At 32.1% G+C, this 14,897-nt stretch overlaps 1 protein-coding gene across 2 annotated transcripts in view; it reads right to left on the reverse strand.

Annotated features, from left to right (window-relative positions):
- Taf1 (TATA-box binding protein associated factor 1) overlaps positions 1-452 on the reverse strand; it is a 185,967-nt gene extending 185,515 nt beyond the window's left edge. The window contains exon 1 of one of the 2 annotated variants that reach the window (XM_089099541.1): positions 105-452. The gene's annotated coding sequence lies outside the window, so the exon portion shown is untranslated. Of the gene's footprint in view, positions 1-28 lie in introns of both variants that reach the window. The other variant, XM_089099540.1, reaches the window with a different exon arrangement.
- Between the last annotated feature and the right edge of the window lie 14,445 nt (positions 453-14,897).

Consider the following 14,897-nt stretch of genomic DNA (forward strand, 5'->3'; position numbering starts at 1 on the left):
TTTTCTATCTGAATAAGAACTTAGTTACTTCAAAATCGTTCCTGGTGAATGTAAAATTTAAGTAACTTCTGTAGTAACTTTAAAAGTTACTACAAAAAAGTTACTTGATTTTTCAGCTGGAACACCCCCTATGTACTGATGAGAGGGGACTTCTTCTTCTATTTAACAGCAGGCGGGCTTTTCAGTATAACTATTTAGCCCTTTTGCTTCACTCTGTGGGCTACAGAGCTACTGGCTTGATTGCCTCATATTTATTAGATATATTCAGATATCTTTCAGCAGATCTTTCGACTCTAGGAGTTCAAATATAAGATGATAGATGTCGATTTCTATGCTCTGTGTGCAGGTATAGTTGGCTAGGCTCTTGGCTGATAGTGGGATTTTGTGGTGTTTGAAGTATTTTAACAGTTTACAAAGCAAGGTATGTTGTGCAGACGTCAGCATATTACATTCAAATAGGCAATGGTCAATTGTTTCATTATTCATATTACAATGCCTGCAAAGAGGGGACAAGGGAATTGAACCACTTGAATTAGAAAACTTATATGAGAATGCAAGTAAATTTAGTCCATTTGTTCCAGAACGAATTCTATGATAAATTTTAGAAAGATGCTTATTGGGAAAGGGGGAAAGGATAGGATTAATCTTATTAAAATTAATATCTGATAGCCTCCATCGGTAAATATCTCTAATTGGGATTGGTCTCCCACTTGGCTGGTCAATATTTATAGCATTTTTTGCTATTTCATCAACCTGATGATTACCACTGATGCCAGAGTGGCTAGGAATGTACTGAAAGTAAGTTTTTATGCCACTTGAAGCAAGATTATCAATAATACTGAGACAATGATAAGTGTCAATGTCCAACTTATATTGAGGAGCTGAGGCCAGCAACTCAAGGCTTGATAAAGAGTCGGAATAGATGATAATATTATTCGAATTTGCAATCAAAGGCTGGTTTTGCTTAAGGTGTTCTAATGCCATGATTATGGCATTTAACTCAGCAGACATTATAGATAAATCATTAAATAATCTCTCTCCCATGGCATTTGTCAGGTGGGGAAGGAAAACACCACTTGCGACCTTCTCATTCATTTTTGACCCATCAACAAATATTTGGAAGTGATTTTTATAAGTAATTGTATTAAGTTCTGCAATTTTTTTCTGGACAAAAGCAATGGGGGTTAAATCTTTATTCCATTTTGAAAATTCAGTATTTATTATGGGAAATGACCAAGTCCATGGAGGGGATTGGGGGAAAGTAGGTGCAATAGACTTTGCTGGTACAGGGAACTTCTTTTGAATATTGGCATACTCATCTGCAATACCTCTATACATGGCTGGATTTCTTAACCAATTATGTAATGTGTTTGAGCTATTTGATTCAATTTTAGTAAGATGTTTTATCAAGAGAAAGCTACGTCTCTACCTTATTGTTGTTAATCAACTCTCCATAAGCATAAACTAGGTGCTTGTGTGTTTCATAATACCAAATATGAGACTTATTATATCATTTTGTGTTGTTTCAATTTTTTGCATCTGGGTCTTTGCACATGCACCATAGACAATGAGCCCATAGTCAATATGGGGTCTTATATGTGATTTATAAAACTGGAGTAAGGTTTTCTCCTTACAACCCCATGGTGTGGAAAGAAGTCTTTTTAGTATATTTGCTTTTCTATAACATTTTTTTATTGTGTTTGAAATGTGGAGGTGGAAATTAAGTTTTTGGTCAAGCATGAGACCTATGTAATTAATATGATTATCTTCTGGAATAGTTGTTTTATTTAGAGTTAGTTTTGCATTAATATGGTTTCGCTTCCGGTGAAATTGTATTATTTTTGACTTGGTGGGTGCAATGGGTAAATCTGAACGTTGAGAGAATTTTTCAAACAGGAAAAGTGACTTTTGCAGATTTGACTGTGCTATCTGAAAGGTGTTGCCAGATGACCATAGCACCAGATCATCAGCATATTGTAGATTCGTGTGGGGTTGGTTCATGTCCCAGAGATATAGGGCAAAAAGGAGGCAACTGAGGACTGCTCCCTGAGGTAGGCCTTTGGATATTGTTTTTTGGGGTGAAGAGGCTGAACCAACACAAACAATGAAACTTCGCACTTCTATGAAGGATTTAATAAAGGATACTAGCTTAGGAGGTATTCCAAGGTTTGCAAGTTTATTTAAAAGGATTTGGTGGTTCACATTGTCAAAAGCTCCTTCAAAATCTAGGAAAGCTGCCACTAGGATATTATTTTTTGAGAAAGATTCATTTATTGCATTTGCTAGCAAAATGAAAGCATCTGTTGAGGAGTGGTATTTCCTGAATCCAGTTTGAGTGTGTGGGATCATATTATTTTTCTCAACAAACCAGAGGAGTCTGTGATAAATCATTTTCTCCATTATTTTCCCCATCCCAGGTGTAATCATTATGGACCTACAAGAAGTATAACCTTTCTTCTTCAATTATAGGCTTCGGATGGATCCATTTAACCTTTTTCGTATTGTCTGATTATGTCAGGGGTGTCCTGGGAAATCAAATATAGAGATTAGACTATTATTATTCAATAATAGGCTTTATACATCATTGATGAAACCACCTTTCGCTAATTAAGACAGTTTTTCTTCTGTTTCTTCCTCTTTTTGCCCATAAGACACAAATTTTCTATCAAGGTAGGGTTTCTTTTTTGCCAATACAGTAAAGAGGTAGCACTTAAGAACGACAAAAAAGAAATCTTCAAAAGGCTTTTCTAGGTTCGAATGGTCTTGTTGGAATATAATTAAAAAAAAAAAAAAAATTTTAACTGAAAGTGAGGAGCAACATTAAAACTTAAAACAAAACGAAATTATTTCATGTATGAAAGGGGATGTCCCCTCCTCAGCAGCCTGTTCTTTACGCTAATATTTTTTGTTACTTTAAAAAGTAGAGTTGTGACAAAGAGCCAAATTCTAGTGCAAAGAGCAAGGCGTTGAGAAGGGGACACAGAATAGTTTTGTTTCTTCTGACGTTCGAATTTGGCTCACCATAAAAACAACAAATTATAAGGACTGAAATCAGCCAAGTCGGATAAACAGTCAAACTTTAGCTTAAAGAGAAAGATATTGAGACGGTGGAACCCTTCATATACGGAATAATTTCTTTGCTTTTGAGTTTTAATGCTGCTCGTTACTTTTAGTTAAACAAATATTGTTTTATCTAATTTCTTATTGTTTTTCAAATAATGCCGGTAAATCTGGCTTACCCTACATGAAATCCCCCCCCTCCCATGACTGGAAACTCCTCCGTGGAAATTTTATCCCACGTAAAGTGGAAATTCCGTCCAGACAGCTCATTCTTTGCTTAAAATCCCCCCTCCGTAAAATTTATTTCTGAATGGTTCAGCCTGAAAAATTTTCCGTAGCATACTTACATTTGAAAAAGATTGTAATTCCTAATCGGTTTCTTGAACTCTCTGGAAATGCCCCTTTCCATGGCATTTTTTCCTGGAAGTCCAAACTCGTGAAAAATAGCCCACGGAATATCTCCTCGTGCAAAACCGAGTTGGCAAAGATAATTTAAGACAATTAATAAGAATTTTTTAAGAGAATTGTGTCAAATCTCCCCAGCATAAAAATTCTCCCGGAAAATTTATCCTCTGAAATTTTCCTCTCCAAGAAAATTCTCCCTATGGAAACCCAACCCAACCAGCCCCTCCCCCCCCCCCCACACAAAAAGTGTCTGTATGCTTCCGAATAACAAATACTATGCGTAAACAATGGGTAAATTTCATAACTTTCAGGTCACTCCCCACGGGTTATGTAAGTCATTTTACCCTTAAAGACATAGTCATTGGATTTGTGGACTATACTCAACAAAATGGCTGTCTCCAAAAAAAAAAAATAATATCAGATAGCTTTGGGGAAAAGCCAGGCGTGAGAGAGGGCTAGTTGCCCTCCAATCTTCTAGGACAATTTTTATACAAGCACCCCTGGCATATTGATTCTGATGGTGTAATTTTCAGTAAGATTCTTTAAATTTTAGGGTGTGTTTCTCCCCTATTTCAAAAATGAGGCAAATTTTCTCAGGCTCGTAACTTTTGATGGGTACGACTAAACTTGATGAATTTTATATATTAAGTTGGTGTTATTGATGTATCTATTGACATCAAATTCTGTTTTTTAGAGTTTCGGTTATTATTTAGCTGAGTTGCTCCTTACTTATAGTTTGTTAAAACGAACTATTTGAAAACACAAACAGCAATATATTAATAAACTTCCATGTATCTCTTCTTTTTAGACAGAATAAGCCTTACACCTTATAGTTAAGAACAGAAATTTGGGTTCAAATTAAACCTCAATATTAATAACACGAAGCATGACAATTTGTATATGATAAATCTGAGTCACCGGGACACTTAATGTGAAATTTTACTCAAAGGTAAAGTTTAGTGTTTGAGCGTAACCCAAATACATCCTTACATAGGAAGAAAATGCTTAATAATTTGCTAACAAGGTGAGCAAAAAAAACATGAATGTTAAGAAGACTAAAACACTAACTCTAGGAATAAGTGAAGATGAAAAGATGACGTAAGATAATGAAAAGATTGATCAAGTGGGCAGCTTCACTTAGCTTGGTAGTATTATTAGTACAGATGGTGGGAGCAGTGAAGATGTTAAAAGTAGAAAAGCCAAGGCTCAGGGTGTTTTTTCACAATTAAAAAAAGTTTGGAAGAATAGGAAGATAAGTCTGGAAACCAAGATTAGAATATTAGAAGCTACAGTGATGACAGTGGTCAAATATGGCTCTGAAGCATGGGCGCTTCGAAAAACGGATGAAGATTTGCTAGATGTTTTCCAGAGAAATTGCTTAATGACTGTTCTGGATATCCGGCTGACAGACCGTATTTCAAACAATAGGCTGTACGAAAAATGCGGGTCAATACCGCTCTCTAGGGCTATAATGAAAGAAAGGATGAGATGGCTAGGGCACATTGTGCGGATGAAGGATGACAGAAGGATGATATATATATATGTATATATATATATATATATATATATATATATATATATATATATATATATATATATATATATTTATATATATATATATATATATATATATATATATATATATATATATATATATATATATATATATATATATATATATATATATATATATATATATATATATTGCTATTATATTTGATATTTTTTTATTCAAATATTTTTACATTTTTGTAATTTTGTTATTAGAATACAAAATATTAAAATTTTGATTGAATGCAAACTGGGGTTGTAGAAATGCCTTGGCCAATGGAGTGCCTTATGATCGGCCAAGTTAGCTACAACTGGCACAAGGTCATTAAATTCTCAATCAGATAATTTTTTCGATATTTCTGAAATCATCAATTCTATGTGCTGATTTTGGAAAAAAAATATAATATGTGAAGTGAATCACTAAATTTATTCTAGAAATAGAGAATGATAATTATGAAGGTCAATCATATCAGTAGTCATTATTATATCAAAGATTGTAATATTTGATAAATCCGGAAAGCGCAAATTGGCCTGGAAGGCAAACTGAGCTTTTAAAAACCCTTTTTTACGTTGATTTCAAGTAAATTTTTGTTTTTTATCAGTAGCAATTTTGATTTTTACAATTGTTATCTAGAGTTTGTTTTCGGTTGAATTTTGTTATTTTTTTCTAAAAACAGGCTTTGCATTAATTTTGATGCCAAACCAAAAAATATTCAGATTTGTTTTGTTTACAAAAGTTTTGTATCATTCGTTTTTCAGGTGGAATGGTATTAAACAAGGGCGGATCCAGGATTTTTTTTCGGGGGAGGGGGGTTACTAATTTTGAATTTTTCTGGGGGGGGGGGGTTTACTAATTTTTGACTTTTTCTGGGGGGGGGGTACTAATTTTTGACTCAGTTTTCGACTAATTTTACTGATTTTTACCTAGTTTTTACTAATTTTCGACTTATTTTTGACTCGGTCAAAAATTTCGGGGGGGGGGGGGGTTCAAACCCGTGAAACCCCCCCCCCCCCCTGGGTACGGCCTTGGTATTAGAAAAATATGTAACACTTATGGAAAAACTTTTGATTAATTATAATAAAATTTTCAAAGAACTTTGATTCACGACCTGAGAGTGAAATTACAGCAAACCAAATTTTAGAGATCTTCTGCCCATTAGAATAATTTTTTCTGCTCTTTTGAAGGCTTCGTGTGGCCTGTGGGGAATCTGTACAACCCTTGTTGCTTAGCAATCCAGTTTTATCGTAATTGACATATCAGCACTTTTCCTGAGAGCAAATCTATTCAGCGAGTTTGATTGTCATACCCTTGTTATTTGTTTTCACTATTATCAATGGACTAAAAAAATTAACCTGATACAACTATAGGAAATAGAGTGCGGAGCGTTCGAAAAAGAACATTGAAAAAAATTTCTGAAAGAACTTTGGACAATTTTGCTTTCAGGTCGCAAATTTAAATTATATATTTTAAATCTTTAAGTACCAATGAGAGGGAATCAATCTTCAAACATTAAGGAGAACCGTGGATTCAATTTTTAATTAAAAAAGGAGCTTTATATGATGTTGATATGATGATGTTTGGAATGAAGGGAAGGGGATAGGACTGGAAGTAGGAAATGTAGCAAAATTAGTAAAGGGTGTGCTGGAAGATCAGGAGATTCAGAAATGGCAGTGTGAAGTCGCAGCCTCGGCGTCCCTCGGCGTTTACCGGCAATGGAAAGAGGTCTGGGGATATGATATTTATTTTAAAGCGTGTTTAAATAGTGAAGAAATTAAGTGGTATATATCAGGGAGGGGTACTTTTCTGAGAAAGGAGGAAATATTTAGGGAGGGTAAGGGTAATGGACGGTCCTTACTCATGCCCTATGTTTGAAGAAAATGGTGAAGATCTGCTTCACTTCATGGCCCGTTATCCTGAATTACAGGACCTAAGGAAAGAATTATTTTTTGGTAATGTGGGGACAAGTGAGTGGTTGGTTTCAGCAATGGGATCAAAAAATTATGGGACAATAAGAATGATAGCAAAATATATAAAATTGGGTATGTCACATAGAGATAGATTTTTGTAAAGGGGGTGGGGTGAGTGTTGAAATTATTGTTGTATGTGTGTAAGTTGTTTTCTTGTTTGTTATTTGTTGTAGCCATGGCCCTTGATAGATATAAAAACATCTATCTATGTATGTTAGCTTAATGGTATTGTGTGCTTTATTATGTTTTTGTTTTGTTTTGTAATTTTGCGTTGTTATTGTTATGTAGGCTACTATATTTTGCTATGAGTGTTATAATCCTGTGCTATTATTTTGTGTGATTTTCCATTATTTTTTTTTCATGGCCCAAAGCGGCTTTTATCGCAATAAAAATATTTATCTATCTATGTAGTTATGTAGTTTTGTGGTGGAAGGCACCAAATAAAAAAAGCAAAGTGGGCAAAAAATAACCAGAAATTAAGCCTAAAAGAAGTGGCACCGAACAACTTAAGGAGTATAGACTTTTTTGGAAGTCTTATTGTCTTTGCGAATCAGCGGAAGTTTAATTTTATATTTGAATTTCTACTGACGAAAAAGGCTGTTAAATTTATCTAATTAGTTTTGCTTAATTATTTTCATAGTTCAACGTGGGAACACTGATGAATATGTTTTGCTACCTAGAAATTTCTTAATTTTTAAATTAAACGTAAAATTAAGCCTAAAAGAAGTGGTGCTGAACAGCTTAAGAAGGATATCTTTCTTTAGGAAACCAAATGTCTTTGAGAATCAACAGAATGTTAATTACCATTTGAATTTTATTGACGAAAAGTGTTGTTAAATTTATCTTATTAGTTTTGCTTACTTATTTTCATTGCTCAACGTGGGAACACTGATGAATATGTGTTGCTACCCACAAATTTCATTATTTTTAAATTAATCGTAAAATTAAGTCTAAAAGAAGTGGTACTGAACAGCTTAAGAAGGATAGCTTTCTTTAGAAAGCCAAATGTCTTTGAGAATCAACAGAACGCTAATTACCATTTGAATTTTTACAGACGAAAAGCGCTGTTAAATTTAACTAATTAGTTTTGCTTACTTATTTTCATTGTTCAACATGACAACACTGATGAAAATGTGCTACTATCCACAAGTTTCTCAATTTTTAAATTAAACGTAAAATTAAGCCTAAAAGAAGTGGCGCTGAACAGCTTAAGAAGGATGTCTTTCTTTAGGAAACCAAATGTCTTTGAGAATCAACAGAATGTTAATTACCATTTGAATTTTATTGACGAAAAGTGTTGTTAAATTTATCTTATTAGTTTTGCTTACTTATTTTCATTGCTCAACGTGGGAACACTGATGAATATGTGTTGCTACCCACAAATTTCATTATTTTTAAATTAATCGTAAAATTAAGTCTAAAAGAAGTGGTACTGAACAGCTTAAGAAGGATAGCTTTCTTTAGAAAGCCAAATGTCTTTGAGAATCAACAGAATGTTAATTACCATTTGAATTTTATTGACGAAAAGTGTTGTTAAATTTATCTTATTAGTTTTGCTTACTTATTTTCATTGCTCAACGTGGGAATACTGATGAATATGTGTTGCTACCCACAAATTTCATTATTTTTAAATTAATCGTAAAATTAAGTCTAAAAGAAGTGGTACTGAACAGCTTAAGAAGGATAGCTTTCTTTAGAAAGCCAAATGTCTTTGAGAATCAACAGAACGCTAATTACCATTTGAATTTTTACAGACGAAAAGCGCTGTTAAATTTAACTAATTAGTTTTGCTTACTTATTTTCATTGTTCAACATGACAACACTGATGAAAATGTGCTACTATCCACAAGTTTCTCAATTTTTAAATTAAACGTAAAATTAAGCCTAAAAGAAGTGGCGCTGAACAGCTTAAGAAGGATGTCTTTCTTTAGGAAACCAAATGTCTTTGAGAATCAACAGAATGTTAATTACCATTTGAATTTTATTGACGAAAAGTGTTGTTAAATTTATCTTATTAGTTTTGCTTACTTATTTTCATTGCTCAACGTGGGAACACTGATGAATATGTGTTGCTACCCACAAATTTCATTATTTTTAAATTAATCGTAAAATTAAGTCTAAAAGAAGTGGTACTGAACAGCTTAAGAAGGATAGCTTTCTTTAGAAAGCCAAATGTCTTTGAGAATCAACAGAACGTTAATTACCATTTGAATTTTTATTGAAGAAAAGCGTTGTTAAATTTAACTTATTAGTTTTGCTTACTTATTTTGATAGTTCAACGTGGTAAAACTGATGAATGTGTGCTGGTATCCACAAATTTCACAATTTTTAAATTAAACGTAAAATTAAGCCTAAAAGAAGTGGCGCTGATCAGCTTAAGAAGGATGTCTTTCTTTAGGAAACCAAATGTCTTTGAGAATCAACAGAATTTTAATTACCATTTGAATTTTTCATTGACGAAAAGCGTTGTTAAATTTAACTTATTAGTTTTGCTTACTTATTTTCATAGTTCAACGTGGGAACACTGATGAATATGTGTTGCTACCCACAAATTTCATAATTTTTAAATTAAACGTAAAATTAAGCCTAAAAGAAGTGGCACTGAGAAGCTTAACAAGGATAGCTATCTTTAGAAAGCCAAATGTTTCAGAGAATCAACAGAACGTTAATTACCATTCTAATTTTTACAGACGAAAAGCACTGTTAAATTCAACTAATTAGTTTTGCTTAATTATTTTCATAGTTGAACATGACAACACTGATGAAAATGTGCTACCACCCACAAGATTCATAATTTTAAAATTAAATCTAGAGTTGAGCCTGAACAAAGTGGCACAGAACAGCTTAAAAAAAAGGCTTTCTTTAGGAAGCCAAATGTCTTTGAGAATTAACAGAACGTTAATTGCCATTTGGATTTCTATTGATGAAAAGCGTTGTTAAATTTAACTAATTAGTTTTCATAGTTCAACATGACAATACTGATGAAAATGTGCTACTACCCACACGTTTTATAATTTTTAAATTAAATCTAGAGTTATGCTTAAACGAAGTGGCTCTGAACAGCTTAAAAAGGATAGCTTTATTTATGAAGCCAAATGTCTTGAGAATCAAAAGAACGTTAATTACCATTTGAATTTTTACAGACGAAAAGAACCGTTAAATTTAACTAATTAGTCTTCTTTCCGTTAAATTTTCTTTCCGTTCTAATTCCGTTAAATTTAACTAATTAATAATTTCGTCTGTAACATAACTTTTTTTAGAAAGCAAAATGTCTTTGAGAAACAACAGAACGTTAATTACCATTTGAATTTTTACAGACGAAAAGCGCTGTTAAATTTAACTAATTAGTTTTGCTTACTTATTTTCATAGTTCAACATGACAAAACTGATGAAAATGTGCTACTACCCACAAGTTTTATAATATTTAAATTAAATCTAGAGTTATGCTTAAACGAAGTGGCTCTGAACAGCTTAAAAAGGATAGCTTTAAATATGAAGCCAAATGTCTTTGAGAATCAACAGAACGTTAATTACCATTTGAATTTTTACAGACGAAAAGCACTGTTAAATTTAACTAATTAGTTTCGCTTACTTATTTTCATAATTCAACCTGACAAAGCTGATGTAGATGTGCTACTACCCACAAGTTTCATAATTTTAAAATTAAACCTAGAGTTAAGCCTAAACGATGTGGCACTGAACAGCTTAAAAAGGATTGCTTTGTTTAGGAAGCAGAATGTCTTCGAAAATCAATATAACGTTAATTACCATTTAAATTTTTATTGACGAAAAGCGTTTTTAATTTTAACTTATTAGTTTTGCTTACTTATTTTTATAGTTCAACGTGGGAACACTGATGAATATGTGTTGCTACCCACAAATTTCATTATTTTTAAATTAAACGTAAAATTGAGCCTAAAAGAAGTGGCGCTGAACAGCTTAAGAAGGATATCTTTCCTTAGGAAGACAAATGTCTTTGAGAATCAACAGACCGTTAATTACCATTTGAATTTTATTGACGAAAAGTGTTGTTAAATTTATCTTATTAGTTTTGCTTACTTATTTTCATTGCTCAACGTGGGAACACTGATGAATATGTGTTGCTACCCACAAATTTCATTATTTTTAAATTAAACGTAAAATTGAGCCTAAAAGAAGTGGTACTGAACAGCTTAAGAACGATAGCTTTCTTTAGAAAGCCAAATGTCTTTGAGAATCAACAGAACGCTAATTACCATTTGAATTTTTACACACGAAAAGCGCTGTTAAATTTAACTTATTAGTTTTGCTTACTTATTTTCATAGTTCGAATTGGGAACACTGATGAATATGTGTTACTACCCACAAATTTCACAATTTTTAAATTAAAGGTAAAATTAAGCCTAAAAGAAGTGGCACTGAACAGCTTAAGAAGAATAGCTTTCTTTAGAAAGCCAAATCTCATTGAGAAGCAAAAAAACGTTAATTACCATTTGAATTTTTACAGACGAAAAGCGTTGTTAATTTTAACTTATTAGTTGTGCTTTCTTATTTTCATAGTTCAACGTGGGAACACTGATGAATATATAGTACTACCCAAAATTTCACAATTTTTAAATTAAACGTAAATTAAGCCTAAAAGAAGTGGCACTGAACAGATTAAGAAGGATATCTTTCTTTAGGAAGCCAAATTTCTTTCACAATCAACAGAACGTTAATTACCATTTGAATTTTTATTGACGAAAAGCATTGTTGAATTTAACTTATTAGTTTTGTTTACTTATTGTCATAGTTCAACGTGGGAACACTGATGAATGTGTGTTATTACCCACAAATTTCACAAACTTTAAATTAAACGTAAAATTAAGACTAAAAGAAGTGGTACTGAACAGCTTAAGAAGGATAGCTTTTTTTAGAAAGCCAAATGTCTTTCTTTGAGAAGAAACAGAACGTTAATTACCACTTGAATTTTCACTGACGAAAAGCGCTGTTAAATTTAACTAATTAGTTTTGCTTACTTATTTTCATAGTTCAACATGACAACACTGGTGACAATGTGCTACTACCCACAAGTCTCATAATTTTTACCTTAAATCTAGAGTTAAGCCTAAACGAAGTGGTATTGAACAGCTTAAAAAGGATAGCTTTCTTTAGGAAGCCAAATGTCTTTGAGAATCAATAGAATGTCAATTTCCATTTGAATTTTTATTGACGAAAAGCGTTGTTAATTTTAACTTATTAGTTTTGCTTACTTATTTTCCTTTTTCAGCGTGGGAACACTGATGAATATGCGGTACCACCAACAAATTTCACAATTTTTAAATTAAATGTAAAATTAAGCCTAAAAGAAGTGGCACTGAACAGCTTAAAAAGGATTGATTTCTTTGGGAAGCTAAATGTCTTTGAGAATCAACAGAACGTTAATTACCATTTGAATTTTTATTGACAAAAAGCGTTGTTAAATTTAACTTATTAGTTTTGCTTACTTATTTTCATAGTTCAACGTGGGAACTCTGATGAATATATGTTACTACCCACAAGTTTCACAATTTTTAAATTAAACGTAAAATTAAGCATAAAAGAAGTGGCACTGAGCAGCTTAAGAAAGATTGCTTTCTTTAGAAAGTCAAATGTCCTTGAGAATCAACAAAACGTTAATTACCATTTGAATTTTTACAGACGAAAAGCGCTGTTAAATTTAACTAATTAGTTTTGCTTATTTATTTTCATAGTTCAATAAGACAACGCTGATGAAAATATGCTACTACCCACAAGTTTCATAATTTTTAAATTAAACCTAGAGTTAAGCCTAAACGATGTGGCACTGAACAGCTTAATTAAAAAGGATTGCTTTGTTTAGGAAGCAGAATGTCTTCGAAAATCAATATAACGTTAATTACCATTTAAATTTTTATTGACGAAAAGCGTTTTTAATTTTAACTTATTAGTTTTGCTTACTTATTTTTATAGTTCAACGTGGGAACACTGATGAATATGTGGTACTACCCACAAATTTAACAATTTTTAAATTAAACCTAAAATTAAGCCTAAAAGAAGTGGCGCTGAACAGCTTAAGAAGGATATCTTTCCTTAGGAAGACAAATGTCTTTGAGAATCAACAGACCGTTAATTACCATTTGAATTTTATTGACGAAAAGTGTTGTTAAATTTATCTTATTAGTTTTGCTTACTTATTTTCATTGCTCAACGTGGGAACACTGATGAATATGTGTTGCTACCCACAAATTTCATTATTTTTAAATTAAACGTAAAATTGAGCCTAAAAGAAGTGGTACTGAACAGCTTAAGAAGGATAGCTTTCTTTAGAAAGCCAAATGTCTTTGAGAATCAACAGAACGCTAATTACCATTTGAATTTTTACAGACGAAAAGCGCTGTTAAATTTAACTTATTAGTTTTGCTTACTTATTTTCATAGTTCGAATTGGGAACACTGATGAATATGTGTTACTACCCACAAATTTCACAATTTTTAAATTAAAGGTAAAATTAAGCCTAAAAGAAGTGGCACTGAACAGCTTAAGAAGAATAGCTTTCTTTAGAAAGCCAAATCTCATTGAGAAGCAAAAAAACGTTAATTACCATTTGAATTTTTACAGACGAAAAGCGTTGTTAATTTTAACTTATTAGTTGTGCTTTCTTATTTTCATAGTTCAACGTGGGAACACTGATGAATATATAGTACTACCCAAAATTTCACAATTTTTAAATTAAACGTAAATTAAGCCTAAAAGAAGTGGCACTGAACAGATTAAGAAGGATATCTTTCTTTAGGAAGCCAAATTTCTTTCACAATCAACAGAACGTTAATTACCATTTGAATTTTTATTGACGAAAAGCATTGTTGAATTTAACTTATTAGTTTTGTTTACTTATTGTCATAGTTCAACGTGGGAACACCGATGAATGTGTGTTATTACCCACAAATTTCACAAACTTTAAATTAAACGTAAAATTAAGACTAAAAGAAGTGGTACTGAACAGCTTAAGAAGGATAGCTTTTTTTAGAAAGCCAAATGTCTTTCTTTGAGAAGAAACAGAACGTTAATTACCACTTGAATTTTCACTGACGAAAAGCGCTGTTAAATTTAACTAATTAGTTTTGCTTACTTATTTTCATAGTTCAACATGACAACACTGGTGACAATGTGCTACTACCCACAAGTTTCATAATTTTTACCTTAAATCTAGAGTTAAGCCTAAACGAAGTGGTATTGAACAGCTTAAAAAGGATAGCTTTCTTTAGGAAGCCAAATGTCTTTGAGAATCAATAGAATGTCAATTTCCATTTGAATTTTTATTGACGAAAAGCGTTGTTAATTTTAACTTCTTAGTTTTGCTTACTTATTTTCCTTTTTCAGCGTGGGAACACTGATGAATATGCGGTACCACCAACAAATTTCACAATTTTTAAATTAAATGTAAAATTAAGCCTAAAAGAAGTGGCACTGAACAGCTTAAAAAGGATTGATTTCTTTAGGAAGCTAAATGTCTTTGAGAATCAACAGAACGTTAATTACCATTTGAATTTTTATTGACAAAAAGCGTTGTTAAATTTAACTTATTAGTTTTGCTTACTTATTTTCATAGTTCAACGTGGGAACTCTGATGAATATATGTTACTACCCACAAGTTTCACAATTTTTAAATTAAACGTAAAATTAAGCATAAAAGAAGTGGCACTGAGCAGCTTAAGAAAGATTGCTTTCTTTAGAAAGTCAAATGTCCTTGAGAATCAACAAAACGTTAATTACCATTTGAATTTTTACAGACGAAAAGCGCTGTTAAATTTAACTAATTAGTTTTGCTTATTTATTTTCATAGTTCAATAAGACAACGCTGATGAAAATATGCTACTACCCACAAGTTTCATAATTTTTAAATTAAACCTAGAGTTAAGCCTAAACGATGTGGC

This window comes from Artemia sp. Qi Xiang Cuo, chromosome 13, assembly GCF_049724085.1.
Source record: "Artemia sp. Qi Xiang Cuo chromosome 13, ASM4972408v1, whole genome shotgun sequence".
Lineage (NCBI taxonomy): Eukaryota > Metazoa > Arthropoda > Branchiopoda > Anostraca > Artemiidae > Artemia > Artemia sp. Qi Xiang Cuo.